We start from the raw sequence: 17,828 nt of genomic DNA on the forward strand, positions 1-17,828 counted from the left end.
ACAGCTAAGCTTCCAACTTCTGAAAAGGAAATAAAGAAAAGCTTAATAAGTGAATGCAGCCATCTACAACAGAAAGATGATATGTTGTGATTGAAGGAGGGGGCATGTCCCAGCACCAGGAAGCAGCAAAATTTGGCAGTGTCAGCCACATGGTTCTGGCTTTAGAGTCAAGGATATAAGACAAGGGTTGTAGAATCTCTCCCCTTGGCTACAGAAAGCCACTAAGGCCAAACATACATCAACGGTGTCCTTGCATGGATTCCCAGAGAAGCCACTGCATGAAGCTGTGAAGGTGAATTCTGGATTTCATTGGATACCCCAAGATTTTGGATGTGATGGAGTCATGGAATACATGCTAAGGAAAGCTGTAGACCTGGTGTGGAGACACCCCAAGTGACAGAAGTATGTTACAGTCAAAAAAGCTGAAAGGTGTTAGAGATTGGAAGAACTCTGATGTCAGACACAGAGATACAGAATTTGGAACTTGGCCTGTTGGTTTTCAGTCTTACTTTGATCCAGCATTTCCTTACTATTCAACCTTTCCTTCCTTTTGGAATGGCAATATATATCCTGTGCCATTGTATGTTGGAAGTATATGATCTGTTTTTCATTTTGATTTTGTAGGGGGTTACAGTTACGAGATTGCTATGAATCTCAGAAGAGATTTTGAACTTTGGAGTTTTAAACAGTGTTGAGACTGTAATAGATTATGGAGACTTTTGGTGTTAGATGGGATGCATTTTTACATTATGATAAGGTTTTAGACCTATGGGAGCCGGGTAGTGGAATGTGGTGGTTTAAATAAGAATGGCCCCCCCATAGGCTCATATATTTGAATGCTTAGTCATCAGGGAGTGGCACTACTTGAGAAGGATTAGGAAGTGTGGCCTTGTTGGAGGAAATGTGTCACTGGGGGTGGGCTAAGCTCTTAGCTCAAAAGCCTGAGACATACCTGGTATCTCACTCTCTTCCTGCTGGGTACAGATCAGGATGTAGAACTCTCAGATACCTCTCAAGTACCATGTCTGCCTGCATGTAGCCATGCTCCCTATCATGACAATAATGGGCTAATCTCTGAAACTGAGAAAACTCCAAATGAAAACGTTCTTTTATGAGAGTTGCCATGGTCAAGATGTCTCTTCACAGCAATAGAACATTGACTAAGAAAATAAGCAAACAAAACTGTGTGTACCTGGGCGGTGGTAGTGCACGCCTTTAATCCCAGCACTCGGGAGGCAGAGCCAGGCCGATCTCTGTGAGTTTGAGGCCAGTCTGGTCTACAGAGCGAGATCCAGGACAGGCACTAAAGCTACAGAGAGAAACCCTGTCTCTAAAAAACCAACCAACCAACCAACCAACAACAACAACAACAAAACTGTGTGTAATCTTGCTAGTCTGAGTGTCCCAAGGCTGCAGTCAGGTCCTCCAAACATTTTTTCTAGCTTGATCCCCCTGTGAAACATAAATTTATGTGTTGGCTATGCCCCAGGGAAAATATGGCATGGTAGCCAGAAAGATCTTGAGCTGGAAGAGCATACACCACAGATGATGTACCTGAGAAATAAACAGAGGTAGAAAGAAAATACAGAAATGAAGCAAAAGATAGAGAACATCTACAAAAAGGGAAAACCAATGCTTTCATGTGTAGGTAGGCAAAGCTATTATATTGATAGATACTACAGGTAATTGATGCAAATATTAGTGTGAATTGGGTAAAGAAAGGGAAAGTGAAGCCTGCTGCAAATAATTTATAGAGAAAAAAACTCACAAAAGAAAATGGTTTTCCAAGGAAGATCATAAATTTGAATCAGGGCTGTGAAATGACAGGTTGAGCTTCATAATTCCTGCTTCAGCAGTCTTCACACTGAAACACTCTGACATTCTTTATCATTATAATGTTCTCTCTGTTACCAATCCACTGATGTTAAAGGCCATTCACAAAATGTAGGTTTTCAATGCTTATCTAATTAGCCTATAAAATATAACTGTTTCATAAAATTAAATTAGTGTTTCAATAATATATGAAACAATTACATACAATTTCGTTGTATTACCTATTGTCTTAAAAACATAGTAGTAATTTAAATTCTTTTAAGTAATAATGCATACACAGCTCTCTGTGTAGTTTTGGTGCCTGTTCTGGATCTCGCTCTGTAGACCAGGCTGGCCTTGAACTCACAGAGATCCGCCTGGCTCTGCCTCCTGAGTGCTGGAATTAAAGGCATACGCCACCACTGCCTGGCTTAGGCTTCTTTCTAACCAGCTCTTACAACTTAAATTAACCCATTTCTATTAATCTATGTGTTGCCGTGTTGCCAAGTGGTTTGTGGCTTTTATCTCTGCTCCTACATGTCCTGCTTCCTCTGCATCTGGCTGGCAACTCCCCCTCACCTAGATTCATCTTCTCTTTTCTCTCTGCCCGGAAGTCCTGCCTAACCTCTTCCTGCCCAGCTATTGGCCATTCAGCTCTTTATTAAACCAATCATAAGGTGGCTTGGAAAAGAAACATCTACACAGGGTACAAAAATATTATTCCACAACACATATCTTCATGAGTCAATACCTTAAAACTTTATTGTGATATTTTTGTATAAAACTTTCAAAAATGGAGGCAGCATTAACTAAAATACTTTATGAGGAGAGTGAGAGAAAAAGAGATAAAGAACCAAATATATAGTAAATGCAAAGTGGAGCAACTTAAGGATGTATACAGTATTTATGTTATTAAGTGAAAATGAGTGAATTTATAACATTTACAAAGATTCTTTCGAAGTCATGAAGCAAAACTCAGCAATTTTCTGCCTGTAGGATGTCTTAGTTAGGGTTTCCATAACTGTGATAGAACACCATGACCTAAAGCAGTTTAAAGAGGAAAGGGGGTATTTAGTTTACATATCCTGAGCCACAGTTCACTGAGGAAATCCAAGACAGGAAGGCCAATAGGACAGGAACCTGGAGACAGAAGCTGACACAAAGACCGTGGGGAGCGCTGTTTACTGGCTTGCTCTCCAGGGCTTGCTCTCCAGGGCTTTTTTTATACACCCAGGACCACTTGAGAGAGAGTGGCACCATCCACAGTGGCGTGTTTCCTCCCATATTAATTGCAAATTTTAAAAAATGTACCTCAGGCTTGCCCATAGGCCAAAATAGTGGGTCATTCATTTTCTCATTTGAGAGTTCCCTCTTCCCAAATAATTCTAGCCTGTGCCAAGCTGACATAAATCTAGCCAAAACCAAGGGACTATATCTAAAACAGCACAATTGAGAAGTTTCAAGAAAGAGATTGGAAAGAGTGTGGCAAATGTACACAAGTAGGAACAGAACAGCGTGAGCAGCTGATAGCTGACAAGACACTTTCGCATAGAGAAGCCTCAGCAAGGAAAAGATGCTAGAGAGGAGTTTGTTATTTTACTTCTTACAGAATGTCTCCAAAGATGCACTTTATTCTCAACTTCATTATTTGTGAAGCCACACTAAAGATAAAGCTTTTCTCTGACGGTCCACTAATTAGGTGGAAATATTAGCAGCAACATAAAATCAAGCCCGAAGTGCTAAGCAGCTACCTTAAATAGCACTGGGATCCCTGCAATGTTAACATAAACAGCCAGCTGGCAGGAGACGATAAGGATGCAGTAGTATTTTAATTGGCACTTGTTCTGCGTACATACATTAGAACGGTTACAATACCAACTACATGAATCAGTGACAATTATTCTATGTTAACAAAAAACAAATTTCCTTTAAATTAGCATTATGAAGATTAAAAAGTAAGGAAATTACAAAAACTACAATTAGAGCCACTTTATTTAAATGCATTAAAATGAATGTTTATTCTTTGAAAATATTGAAAAGCACCACGTTATTTCTGTGGTAGTTGCACATAATATGATGTGGTTTGAAAAGACAAGAACAGCAAATCCCTGTGAACTCAAGACTCATTTCAGTCTAATAAGACTAAATGTGAATATTAGACAGTTAGCATGATAGTATCCTCTATGAAAATTTGATTTGGGTTACAACTTTAAACACTATTATAATTTTTTGTTTTTATTTTTTCATATAATTTAACTGGATCATGTATTCCTCTCTCCAAGCTCCTCGCAGTTCCTCCCCATCTTCCTATCCACCCACCTTTATGTTCTCTCTCTCTCTCTAAAACTAATACAAAGTACACAAAAACAAAAATCAAAACATTCCACAAACTAGTAAGACAAAAAAAAAAGCCAAAATAAAACAAACAAAAATCTTAAAAAGAATGAAACTATGGAGTTCATTTTGAGTTGGTCGACTCCTCCTGGGCCTGAGGCCTCCCTGGAGGGTGGCTGATACACCCCTTCTCAGAGCTGAGACTCCATCTGGCTTCAACTCGTACAGGCCTTGTGCTTGCCCAGTCTCTGTGAGTTCACATGGTTATCAGTTGTTGAGTCTGGAAGACACTGTCTCCTGGAGTTACTCAACCCCTCTGGCCCTTACAATCTTTTCAGCTCCTCCAGACAGCTCCCTAAGCCTTTAGGGGAGAAGTTTGATGCACACATCCCATTGAGCCCTGAGTGATCCAAAGTCTTTCATTCTCTGTACAGTGTCTACACAGGTGGTAGTTACAATACAGAGTTAATCGTCTTAAATGGTCCAGAAAGAGTGCCAGTGGGTCAAGGAACCTTTGAAACCAAGTCCTCGTTCCTGACCAGTCAGATGACCGCCTACCACCTCCTCTGTCCATACAGCTGCTCCAAGACAAGCACCATGTATCATACAGCTGTGTTCTCCCACGTCCAGTCATGACCGGCTCAAAGGAGCTGAGGACTTGACGAAACTGGGTTGGATGGTTGAGAACAGGAGAAATCAGGATAAAGTAGAGGACTCAGAAAGCGCAGGAGAGACACTGAAGAAAAGGGAAGACTAGAGGAGAGGAGGGAGAACCGAGCAGGATCGTCGTCGGATGTGGGCGTGATGTGGAAAGCTCTGAGAACTGGGTTACGATGTTTCCATGGCAGAAGATGGATACAAAGCCAGGCCTCTGACACTCGGTGTGTGTGTGGAAGCGCTTGTAGTTTTTTGGTGAAGAAACTAGTTGCCTCTTGGCTCTGTTCTCTCAGCCTCCTACCCAGCACACTTTTACATTTTTTCCGTTGGTTTGTTTGGATTGCCTGGGGGATGATGGTTTCCAAGAGAACCAGACTTTGGATCGAGGTCGTCACAGTCCGCTTCCCTGGGGCCGAATTTCCCAATTTGAGGCACTCGATCTCCTATGTGGCCTCCACGGTTCCACGTGGAACGTAAGCTCGTGGGGCCGCAGGGGGCTGGCACTGGTCATTCGGAACTGAGGGACCGCGGTGAAGGAAGCCAGGAAGCGTCAAGGGAGGACGTGAGGCTCAGGCTGTCATGGAGCAGTCCCTCAGCGCCTGCTCCAAGACCGCCAAAGTGGCTGCCAACCAAGCAGCCTCTGGTGGCAGTGTGACTGAGAGCAGTCAGCAATGCGGAGATGTAAGTGGAGTGGCCTCAGGTCAGTGTGGCTGTCCTCGGTCTCGGGCCTGGGAACGGGAATCACCAGCTCCTGTCTGGCTATAGCAGGGTGTCCTAGGCTGGCTGAAGAGAGGCTGGCACACTGTGAGGGTGAGCCCTTCAGACCTTACCCTTTGATTCTTGGATTTCTATCCTTGTTACGGGAGGAGATGGGCCAAAGCAAAAGACTATTACCGAAAGAAAAGACAAGTTATCTGATTCTATTTCACAGGGGGCACCCAAAGCCCGAAATCCAGGGGTGGGAGCCGCTCAGCTACTGGGTCTTCCTCTTGGAGTCAAGCTGCCGGTGATCCCAGGAACTGATACTGTATATTTTACGACGAATATCGGTGAAAAGGTAAGGCAACTTTTATAATTATATGAACATTACATTACAGCGCTGTACTCTCCTTGCTGTTAGACAATACAGAGTATATGAGGAGAACGTGTACTAACAGGCAGACATTGTACCACGGGCATTGTTTAGATTGTGAATAAAGCAATTTCATCCAGCATGGCTTTATAGAATCATGATCAAAAGGATTTAGATCCTCAGCCCTATTTTAATTTATATTACATAGCAACACATTAACATTTAATTATAAGCCCTTTACATGCCTATGTATTTTTTTTTCTTAGAAACATTTGATTTAAAGGCTATTACTATTTGTTCTTGATTAGTACTAGGATTTTAATCAATACTAACTGGTGCTAAACTCTCAATGAAAGACATTTTTTTTCTTTTGAACCAAATGCTGTCTTATACAGTAAGTTAAAAAATAGATTTGAAATTATTCTCCATGTTTAGTATTATAATTCTTGTAGATAAAAAAGTGCCCTGCTTCTGTGATGATGAAACCCAATGATCAGTTTAGCCTCTTCCTCCCTTCATAGTTTCAGAATGAATTCTTCCAGTCGATATGTTTTATGCCCATGTAAACAAACATCACTCATTATTTTTGTCCAGTTTGTCTCCAAACTTACTCTTCTTTCTTCCTAATTTGTTAATCTGAGTCATTCTAGAGGATCACTAATATGTTTTTGCTTAGAATCACATTTCTTTAGGTTGAATGATTACACTCATCATTTGTATTAAATTCTGTGGTACCGTCTACTTCCCTTAAAACACTTAGATTTTTGTCCCATCCCTAACCTCCTCCAGTTCTTGACTAAATAATTCTGAAGAAGACTTACTATATTTTTGTTAAGTGGTTACTTTAATTAATATTGAGAAATGTGTTTGTCACTGTTAAAAGCCAGCATCTAAAAAGAGTTGACAGTCAAATATCTAAGAGAGACAACCAATTCCTTCCTTGGCGTGTATTTCCCGGGATGATGTGTACCTCTTATCTGGTCCAATTCCCACTGAATTAGACTTTAAACCACAGGGGGACTGGTGCTCTCTGGGAAGCTTTGGTAGTCATTCAATCCGCTTTTCTGATTAGACCTTTTGAAAGGTATTGAACTGGTGGCACTAAGACCTCAGTGACTTAACAAAATGTTCAGTGTTTTACGCCAAGGAAGAGCTACTCTGCTCTCTTGCCCCCTTACGCTTTCCTTTTTGCCTTCTGCCTTCTACTTCTACTTCTTCTTTTTAGACCCCCTACTCCACCTGATTCTCCAGGATTCAAGAACTGAACTGAACTTGTAAAATGAACAAAGATCACAAACTGGTACCTTCAGGACCCTCTGGATTGGTGCACAATATCATGTGGTAGTGTGAATTGAATTAGAAGCCTACAAACAAGGGCCCATGACCTCTGCTTTTCCAGCTCCCCCCACATACTCCAACTTCATCACCTGTTTTCTGACTTGGCATTGTATTAGTAAGCATTAAAGCTGAAAATGTGCAAAGACAACATTAGCACATTTTTACACATTCTTCTTTCACTTACCTTTTCATCTTCAGAAGAGCTTGTACAAGCTATTTTCATTATTCTCCCTTTGAAAAAGTAACTGAGAACTCACACCAAAACCTTACTTACTCTGATAATGTTTTAGTTAATAAATGAGATTAAATAACTTAGGTGTTTCCTTCATAGTAAAAAAAATATAGGGAATCATGAACATTAGTTGGCTGTCTTTCCATTCTTTTATATGGTTATGTTTATTTTGCTATTTATATGATAATATTTATCTGGTAAAATTATGTTTATATGTTAACATTTATTGTATGAGGTTGTGTTTGCTGTTAACACAGGACAAAAAAAACATTTCTATAAATATGCCTTAAAATTGATATTTCAATATGTGGAATTATGTAACATAGACATTGATTTTCTTTCTGAGTACAATACTCAAAGCACTTTGGGTTTGTCAGAAGTCCCAAGACACTATGATTCTTTATCCTTAGTATTTAGCATTAACTTCTACACTGTTTCATGCGTTATTTCCATTTAATTTTGGCAAAAGATTTTTCCATTATTTTCCTCACTTTCAGATGATTGAAACAGAATGATTATTATCCTTTTTCCTTTTGTGTATAGTGTCTTGATCTAAGGAGGGAAAGAAAAGACAGCGTCCAAGCATTGGCTTTATTTCTTAAAGCAAACCATACACCGTTCCCATTCGTTCCCTTCTCTCTGTTTCTCTTTCCCATCTCTCGTGTTCATAAGGTGACGACGCATCAAGGAAAGAGCTGATTGAGTGGGGCCGACGGTTTAAATTACTTCACATGGCTGAGGGAAGAAGGGAAACTTACCTGAGTAAACCTGCCTGTGGCTTGCTTATTCCCAGCTCAAATTTAAACCGCGTGTTTGATTTTTCAGTCATGTCAGCAGGTTAATTAAAAGTGAAAATACATTAATTTATATTTGTAATATTTTAACCTCTGTGTATGCAGCTTTTTCGACCTTCCTATGGTTTTAACCTGAGTGATCCTTACTGTCAACTTTTGGAAACCCAGTATAAAAGTCTCCATGATCCACATTTAAGAACATACTATAAAGTGCAAAGATATTCTGAGAAGGCTGAAGAAAGGTGCCTACATCACGAGCAATAACAAAGTGAGTTGAAGGGTGCTTTTTTTTTTGGTTTTTCGAGACAGGGGTTTCTCTGTGTAGCTTTGCACTTTTCCTGGAGCTCGCTTTGGAGACCAGGCTAGCCTCCAACTCACAGAGATCCGCCTGCCTGCCTCTGCCCCGCACCCCCCCCCCCCCCCCCCCCCCCCCCCCCCCCCCCCCCCCCCCCGTGCTGGGATTAAAGGCGTGCACCACCACCGCCCAGCGCTTTTTTTCTTAATCAATGAAAACTTAGACTATTTTGTGTTCACCACTCCCCTGCCCTAAGGGGAAGCCAGTCCGTTGATGCAAAAACGTTGCTCTCACTTCTAATGGAACAAGAAATAATTTCTTCTAGAGCCGAAAATGAGTGCCCATTGCTCTGGAACACAGATTTAGGTTACCCCAAATTCCATGATCTTATGTGGAAGTAACATCATGAAGTTTTTTTTTTGTTTTTTGTTTTTTTTGGTTTTTCGAGACAGGGTTTCTCTGTGTAGCTTTGTGCCTTTCCTGGGACTCACTCTGTAGCCCAGGTTGGCCTCAAACTCACAGAGATCTGCCTGCCTCTGCCTCTCAAGTGCTGGAATTAAAGGCGTGCGCCACCACCGCCCAGCTTAAAAGTTTTTTTTTTGTTGTTTTTGTTTTCAGTGATTTATTTAACTATTAACCCAGGTCTTCTACAAGAGCAACAAGTGCTCTTAACTTCAGAACCATCTGTTCAGCCCCTGAAGTAGCACTCTTAAACATTCCTTTATACATCATATATTCCTTAGGAAACAGTATACTAATAATATTTCCATAATATTGAAGTGCCAAGGAATAAAGACATCAATTTCACAATTGTTAGCACTGTAGTAATGTCTTCTTCTACCAAGCAGAAAACATATGTATACATATTTACACAGCTATATTTTTTTGCTTTTACTCATCTCTAAGTCAAATTCAAGAATCCCATAGTCACTGTGGGCTGGTAACTCTTCATCAATGTCTTTATGCCGGTATGCATTCCTCCAGAAAGGAAACTGTATGCTCCAGTAGATTACAGTGCAGGCTTCCTTCTTTCAAAAATTAAAAAAAAATAGTCTCTCCAAGTATGTCTTTTAAGTTAAAGGCAGAATATTTCAGAAATAATTGTCTCCTCCCATTTGAAATGTCTCCCTCTTCTCCTCTATGTCCTCTAAATACCACATATAGACTAACAAGGACTTACCTCCTCTTGAGCATGAAAGGATATCTGATCTTGGCTACTTCTATCATCACTACTAATAATATGTCTTATTACATTTTTAAGCTTCTATAAAGAAGAAAAAAGAAGCAGTTTGATGATATAACAATAGTTTATCCTGATGGTGACCAGGAATCATTTAAAGGAATATCAGGTAATTGAATATTTTAGTAAATATCAAATATTTAGAGTGGTGATTTTGGGGAAAACTGAGTTGCTGGTGACCTTCACTTGAATGCACATGAAGCTTCAGTTTATTCTGATGAATTACTGGTTTTTGAGGCTGCCTGCCATGTACTGCTTTCAGAATTTTATCTCTAGATAACTCATTTAGTGTTTTCAACTGGTCATTGAACTTTCACTTAAGAACAGTTAGATGCAGGATTTATTAATATTAATTATAGATACAAATTGGCTGATTGTATTTTATATTCTCAGAATGATTTTAGAAATCTCAGGAATATTTCAGAAGCTACATTCACTGACTCCAAGCTACAGTAAACATTTATTGAGTATCACTTTCTACCATTGATAGGCTGGATCACTTTTTGTTCTTCATTGAAGCTAACCAGATTATACCATGAGCCCCCAACAAGAAGGACTCTAACGATAAACATTAAAACGGAATACTATGACACTTCTTTCACTAATAACTCTCGAAGTGCAGTAAATGTGTAAACTTGGAATAACCTTGAAGCTTACCTTACTGATTAAAACCTAAAGGAAACAAAGCCCAAGTTTTCTCTTCGCTGTGTGTAATCTGTTTGCTTTTTACAAACCCCAGAAACCCGGCAAAAGGACAATGCTACTAATCTTCGGCTGTCTAGTCTGTCCCAGGACCCTCTGAATTTGAGCTTGTCCATCTCTGTAATGCCTTTAATGAGAATGACCCCCGTAGGCTCATGTATTCGAATGCTTGGTCCTTAGTACAAGTGTTTGCAAAAGGTTAGTAGGTGTGGCCTTGTTGTAGAAGGGGTGTCACTGGGGGTGGGGCAGCATCTAGGTTGCAAAAGCCCACCCCCTCCCCAGTTAGCTTTTCTCAACTTCCTATTAGAGTTTGGGCAACCTACCATGGCCCCTAAGGAAATCTCCCTCTCCCTCTAGTGACAGTTATCACAGCTAACTATGGCTGCTTCAGGCTTTAATACTATAGAACGTGTCTCTTGTCATTATGGTTGTTGTTTTCAGAGTCTCATCTGGTAGTCCAGCTTGGCCTCATACTTCTAGCAATCCCTCTGCCTCAGCTTCCCTTGTCCTGCTCTTACAATCATAAGTCACCAGACCACTATGCCTGTTTTCAAGTTGGTTTCCAGCCTGGATATTGTTTTTATTATGCTTTCTGAGCAGTTTTATCAAAGATATTCAAGGTTATAATATTTTTCTTCAAAATAAACAGTCATTACTGTCCCTCCTTCATTGGAATATAGCATTCTTGTTACTATACCCTAATATCTCCTCCTTCAGAATTTTCTCATGTGCTAATCTGTATACATCCAATATCAAATTAGATGATGTGGTAAATGTTCCTTTTAATTATGAAATATATTTAGCAAACTTATTAAGGGAAAAATGAATTGTTTGCTATGATTGTTACCGTCGCTTTTCCTTTTAATACATTTTTCCAGATTATCTTTCTGGTGCTATTTCATTCACCTCAGTCTTCTGTAGTGCCTCTTTTTTTAGGTTTTTTGAGACAGGGTTTCTCTGTGTAGCTTTGCGCCTTTCCTGGATCTTGCTCTGTAGACCAGGCTGGCCTCGAACTCACAGAGATCCGCCTGCCTTTGCCTCCCGAGTGCTGGGATTAAAGGTGTGTGCCACCACTGCCCAGCTGTAGTGTCTCTCTCTTTTTTTTTTTGTTTGTTTGTTTTTCGAGACAGGGTTTCTCTGTGTAGCTTTTCGCCTTTCCTGGATCTCGCTCTTGTAGCCCAGGTTGGCCTTGAACTCACAAAGATCCTCCTGCCTCTGCCTCCCGAGTGCTGGGATTAAAGGCGTGGCCGCCGCCGCCGCCGCCGCCGCCGCCGCCGCCGCCGCCGCCGCCGCCGCCGCCGCCGCCGCCGCCGCCGCCGCCGCCGCCGCCGCCGCCGCCGCCGCCGCCGCCGCCGCCGCCGCCGCCGCCGCCGCCGCCGCCGCCGCCGCCGCCGCCGCCCGCCGCCCGGCTGTAGTGTCTCTTTTATACCAGCCTTTCTAGCATCAGATGGGCCTAGTTTTTTGCTGCTGCTGTTGACTTTAATATCATAATCTCTTTATCTTTACTGCTGAAATTTATTACTCTCATTTAAAATAGACTTTAATTTGACAGTTGATTGTTTTTATACTTTTAAAAACCCATCTGGGACTAGGGCTCAGTCTTTGAAGTTTTGTCTCACAGGTACAAGGACCTGAGTTCAGATTCCCAGCAGTCATCTTAAAGTCCCCAGTTCCTAACTCCAGTGCTAGGGTGGGGTGGGGCAGAGATAAATGGATGCCTGGGCCTCAGAGGCCAGCTGAGTAGATGAGCTCCATGTTCAGTAAGAAACTCTGGTTCCTGATATTAAAGTGAAGCCTGATCAAAGTAGACACTGGTCATTGACCTCAGGCCGCCACATACCTGAACACACACTTGAATACACACCACGTAAACATATGTACACCTTCATGGACATGTACACACACACTAGAATATTTTTCATAATTCTGACAAAATACCTATAATATTTTAATTACTCTTTATATAATATTTTCAATATGATACTATATAGTCTTCTGTGCATTGCTATTTAAAATCAGCATCGATTTTTTTTCCCTTTGGCAGATATTTTTATAGTTTTTAAGGATTTTTAAGATTTTTCTAGTAAATAATTCAAATAGAAATAAAACTGAGGAGTTGACAGTGAAGCTTTGTATAGCCATGACCACTGTTTTCAACAATTCATGAGCCAGTTTACCTATGGCTTCAGCATTTATTTGTTGCCGAATTGTTTTGAAGCCCATCACACTTATAACAGCATCATCAATATTTCAATATGTATTTTGAAAAAATAAGGAACATTTTAAAAATATGATATAAAAATACCATCATCACATTATATATACTAATAATTCATAATTCCATATTATCAAATAATTAAACACTGTTTATATTTTCAAAGTATTAAATGTAAAAAAAACTTTTCAAGTGCATGATAAGTCATATTAGCTACAAAGCCAATCTAAAATACACTAATTTTTGTATTCCATAAAAACAGACTGTGTGCCTACTGTTATAGCATGGAGTAGACATGAAGATGATTTATTTTTCTTTTTTTTTTAAAGATTTATTTATTTATTATATATACAGAAGAGGGCACCAGATCTCATTACAGATGGTTGTAAGCCACCATGTGGGAGCTGGGAATTGAACTCAGGTCCTCTGGAAGAGCAGCCAGTGCTCTTAACCTCTGAGCCATCCCTCCAGCCCTATTTTTCATTCCCATATAGAAGCTAGACAAATGTTTCTGAAGACTCCAAAATACATTTACTATATCTGTTTGGAGAAATAATTTGAAATAATTTAATCAGTTTTCAAAATACATATCAGAGTTATGAATACCACACTGGGTTTTTTTCCAAAACTTTTTATGAGATATGACTAAATAACAATTTGATAACTTTAATTTTAAACTTATTTACTTAAGTTATGAATGTTGGGAAATAACTTATATAGTTTCTTAAGGCATATAAATAAGATGAAATTTTATGCTCAAAATATTTTTTCTCTAGTATGAAATAAACCAGCTTAAAACAGTCTGAAATTCTGAATAGATTCCTTTTTTCATTTTCTTATAAGTCATGCTGGTATTCTACTTATAATATATAATTATTATATAATTGTTTTATATAAAAAATTGAATGCTACTCCCATATCTCCCAAATATGGAATAAATACTTATATGACTTAATTTTTATCTGATTATCTTCTTTCTAAGTAACTTCTGAAGAACTAAATAGCATAATTCAAAATATAATGACGTGGGTTGTAGCTACAGTAACTAGTATATTATATCCAGCCATCAAAAAATATGAAGAAAGAGTGCAGAATAATACTCATCCGGTGTCTGATGACTCAGACCTTTCTTCAGATAGTTCAAGTTTCTGTAGTACATGCAGTGAGGGCTTCACATACAGAAGCTACATACCTACAGCATTTCAAGCAGTTCCATGTGTATTTGCCGGTGACAGGCCAGTGAAGAAACCACCCACACCTTTGAAACCTCCTTCTGCACATGTGGAAAGAACAGTTACTGGCACAACATATCAAGTGAGAGGATAATCTATATCTTCACAAGTCAATTACAACAAAACCAGCTTGGAATATCCATTTCCTAAGACAGGAAGTAGTAAATCTGATAGTCACCTTTTAACAGCATTAGAAACAAGCACTAAAAAAATCTAAAGATGCTACCACAGAAATAAATAGTTTAGAGATTCTGTTGCTATATGACAAAAAAGCAAAGGCCATGGATCAGATGAAAAATTTAAAGAATGTTTTTGTAAACTTTAAATGTCACTTGAAAGGAGAAACACAACTTATTTTAGAAAGTATTTTTCAAGAAATAATGTCTGACTTAACCCAGGCCATTCCTTCTCTTTCTTCTGTGACTGCTGAAGTTTTTGTTGACCAATGTGATAACGAGAGAGAAGACTTGCTCTCAAATGTTGACATATGCTCAGTAGCTTCAGAGAGTGTAGAAAATATGCTGGCGAAGCTGGAGTCCGCCGTTGAGAAAAAAAATGTGTGCAGACGTTTTCACAAGAAGATTTGGCAGTTGATATTAAAACAAGTTTCTCAGGTAGTGCTGAGTATTTTTCATCCTTAGAAACAAAACCTTCAGAAGATACACTGACTTCTACCTTGGAGCCAATGTGTGATATTGCAGGTGATATGGTACATGCCATTTTAGAGAAGTTGATGACTCTTGCATCTTATAAGAAAAGTGAACTTCCTCTTGAAGACACAACTAAACATTTCCTCCAACAAATTAAGACAATCAATTTTTGATAAATTCTGTCAAAAAACTGACCAAAAGAAATCTAGTCCTGAATCTGATGCTGCTAATCTAATTGTGAAAGAAGAAATACAAAACTTAAATATTTTTTCACAGTCCTCTCTAGTTGGTTATGTAGAAGAAGCAATAAGCACTATACTAGGCTATGTACAAACTGAACTTAATAATGAGAGACTAATTGCATATGAATAAACAGTAGTACTTCTTCAGCTACTGAATGATGTCTTAACTTCACCAGGGGCCAGCAAAAGCAGGTATTAAAAAACATAGACAACTTTGAATAGGAACTCTTCTTGATGCCAAAGAAAAGTATAGACTCACTAGCACTGGCTCATTTAATGGTCTTAGAACTAGAAGACCATTTCCCCCTGTTAATGTCCTAGGCATGGTTCTGAAGACGATGAGGAGGAAATAGATAACCTTGTGAGAAGTGTGCTTGATTCATCCTTCAATGATGAACAAATAAAACCACAAGAGCAGATTCCTAACCAATGGCCTACAAGGAGAGACACTTGTTCTGAATCCAAAAGGAGCAATAAACACCAACAAAACCTACTTCTCAAAGCAAAGTTGGATCTCGTGACTGCAGATTAAAGTTGGAGTTATCTCTTAGTGGTGAAGGCATTATGAAGACAGAACACTGCTTGACTAATGATGCTTCAGTTTTCAGCCGAGATCAAAAGCATCAAATCCAAAAGGCTTCAGAAAGCACAGTTCAACACATTTTAACAGAGATGCTCAAGGATATGTCTTCTGCTTCATCTCCTCATCCAGGAAGCAAAATCGGTGAAGAAACCTCTGCCTTTACCTCAGAAAAACTCAAGGATTATCAGATCAAGAATGGATGGAAGAGATGTTTTCTGGGTCAGAAATGTGTGCATTTGCACATGAAATAACTGATTCTGTGATAAATAGACTTCACAAGGCCTCGAAGTGCATTCCTAATACCATTGAAAACACCATTTCATCAGTTGATCAAACTTGTCTAGATCATTCTGATACTCCCCAAACAACCAAAGAAATTATCAAGTAAAATGCCATTCAAAGTATGGTTTGACAGTGAAAAGAAAATGAAATATTTATCTTCACTCAACATAGAGCTTGAAAAGACTTCCCTGTTAAGATCTCGAGAATGTGAACCTAAGCGTGTAAATGATATTACTGATAAGATCATTAATACATTTTTAAAAGTCTGAAGGTATTTGTCCAAAATTACAGACAGGCAAAAAAATCTTCACTGGTTGGGAAATCATTACATTCTCAACTTAGTACTTACACAATGAAAATAGTCAACATTGTTTTAGATGCTATACAGAATGAACTAGAATTCACCAAGATAATCCCAAATCCTAGGGAGACAGATCATACCAAGTGTCGTACAAGCAAAGGGTGGTTTGCTGATTCCAATGAAGCAGTAGTCTCCCATGTCACCAGTGTCAATGACATTATGGAGAGTTCATTAGTGACATGTAGTCCATTTGTGAAATGATACCAAGTACAAATGAAGATCAAACAAATACTTCAACCTCTACAGATAAGGCAGTTTCTATAATGTTATGTGGGTCTGAAAATGCTAATGAACAAAACATTTTGTCAAGCAAACAGGATAAAAATTCTTTTTGACAATATTTGGCTACACCTTGTATTCACCAGGGTGTCATTAATGGAAAGGATTTGAAAGATAGTTCCAAGCTGCAGGTGTTAGATCGAATTGGAGAAACACTGCATGAAATGTTGAGCAAACTCACAGGTTCCCACCCTGATTCTCAGCCATCTTGTAGTCAGCAAAACACAGAGAAGTTACATAAGGATCCTCCAACACTATCTAATGTTCAACTCATTTCCAAAGCAATTCTGGAATAGATCCTTGCAAAACTATGTGATACTAACATAGATACCAGCATTGTAAATTGTGTCAAGCAAAAGCAAGTGTGACAAAGACAATTATTCAGAACAGCAAGATGGTATTATTGGAAGACTAGTCAATAAGACAGAATATCGAAAAATACTTGAGTTTCAAATTCAAGATACCATTGAAGGGACCTTATGATATTTATGAAAATATTATGTATCAGAATAATCTCTCATTTGCCACACCCACTCTGCAATATAGTATACTTAGCAAACACTCAGAAGCAAATTTCCAACCAGTTGTTATGGGTACAAATATTATCCCGAAAGTGTCAGTTCCTAAAACAGATGTCATGTTGGTGTCCAAAGATAGAGTGGACATTGTGCTTCATAACCTTACTTCTTTGGTCATACTTGCCATAAAGGCCAAAGCTCCTGCTTCCTCAAGATTGGCCTTCTATGATGTGTTTCCAAAATCTCAGTGCCAACAGCCTCTTTTTATAACACAAAGAACTGAGGAACAACCAGGGCATTTTTCACATTCAAAAAATAAGAATTTAGCTTATGCTGCTGTTTATCAGATGCCTGTGAAGAGAAATGAAGACACCAAGGAACCTGCACCTGACCCATGCGAGGAAAACGCCAACTTCATTACTGAAACTATTTTCAATCGGTTACAGTCTTTTGCCACAGAAAGAATAAATTCATCAGGGACTCCCACCTTTCAGTCTAATAAAGAAAATGCATTTATTAGCCCAGAATTTGAAAATGGTAAACTAGATGACAGCATTTTTCATGAATCAGACCAAGTTGAATCTGATGTGAATGTCCTAAAATTATCAACAACCAAAACAGATCCTAGCCAAGAGCTTGTAAAACCCGTTTTTGCCAGTTGCAGAGAAAATCTTGGAACCACAGTCTATTTATCACAAACTAGCCTTAAGGACTATGCTGATTTCATTGCCAGTGCTATTTTGAAGCTTATTAAAGATGATTTAGACTTAGAAAGTATACACATATATTCAAACAGTATTTTATTTCAAAAATATCATTGTGAGTGAAATTGTTAATAGTATCTTAAATATTTTGCACAATAAAGGATCTGAAAAGGATTTTTTTTTTATCCTCCCCAGGGAATCCTAGCTGTTCACAGTTAACCATATGAAGTTTTGCTGGGATACAAAGAGAGGGAAAAAACTACCACATTATCACAGTTTACAAATG

General features: G+C 39.0%; 1 pseudogene; it reads left to right on the top strand.

Moving 5' to 3' along the window:
- The first annotated feature begins 9,496 nt into the window (after positions 1–9,496).
- The window catches only part of LOC128123948 (fibrous sheath-interacting protein 2-like), a 93,771-nt pseudogene continuing 85,439 nt past the window's right edge, over positions 9,497–17,828 (top strand).

The sequence above is a fragment of the Peromyscus californicus genome, unplaced genomic scaffold, assembly GCF_007827085.1.
Source record: "Peromyscus californicus insignis strain IS unplaced genomic scaffold, ASM782708v3 Scaffold_4__1_contigs__length_199733344, whole genome shotgun sequence".
Lineage (NCBI taxonomy): Eukaryota > Metazoa > Chordata > Mammalia > Rodentia > Cricetidae > Peromyscus > Peromyscus californicus.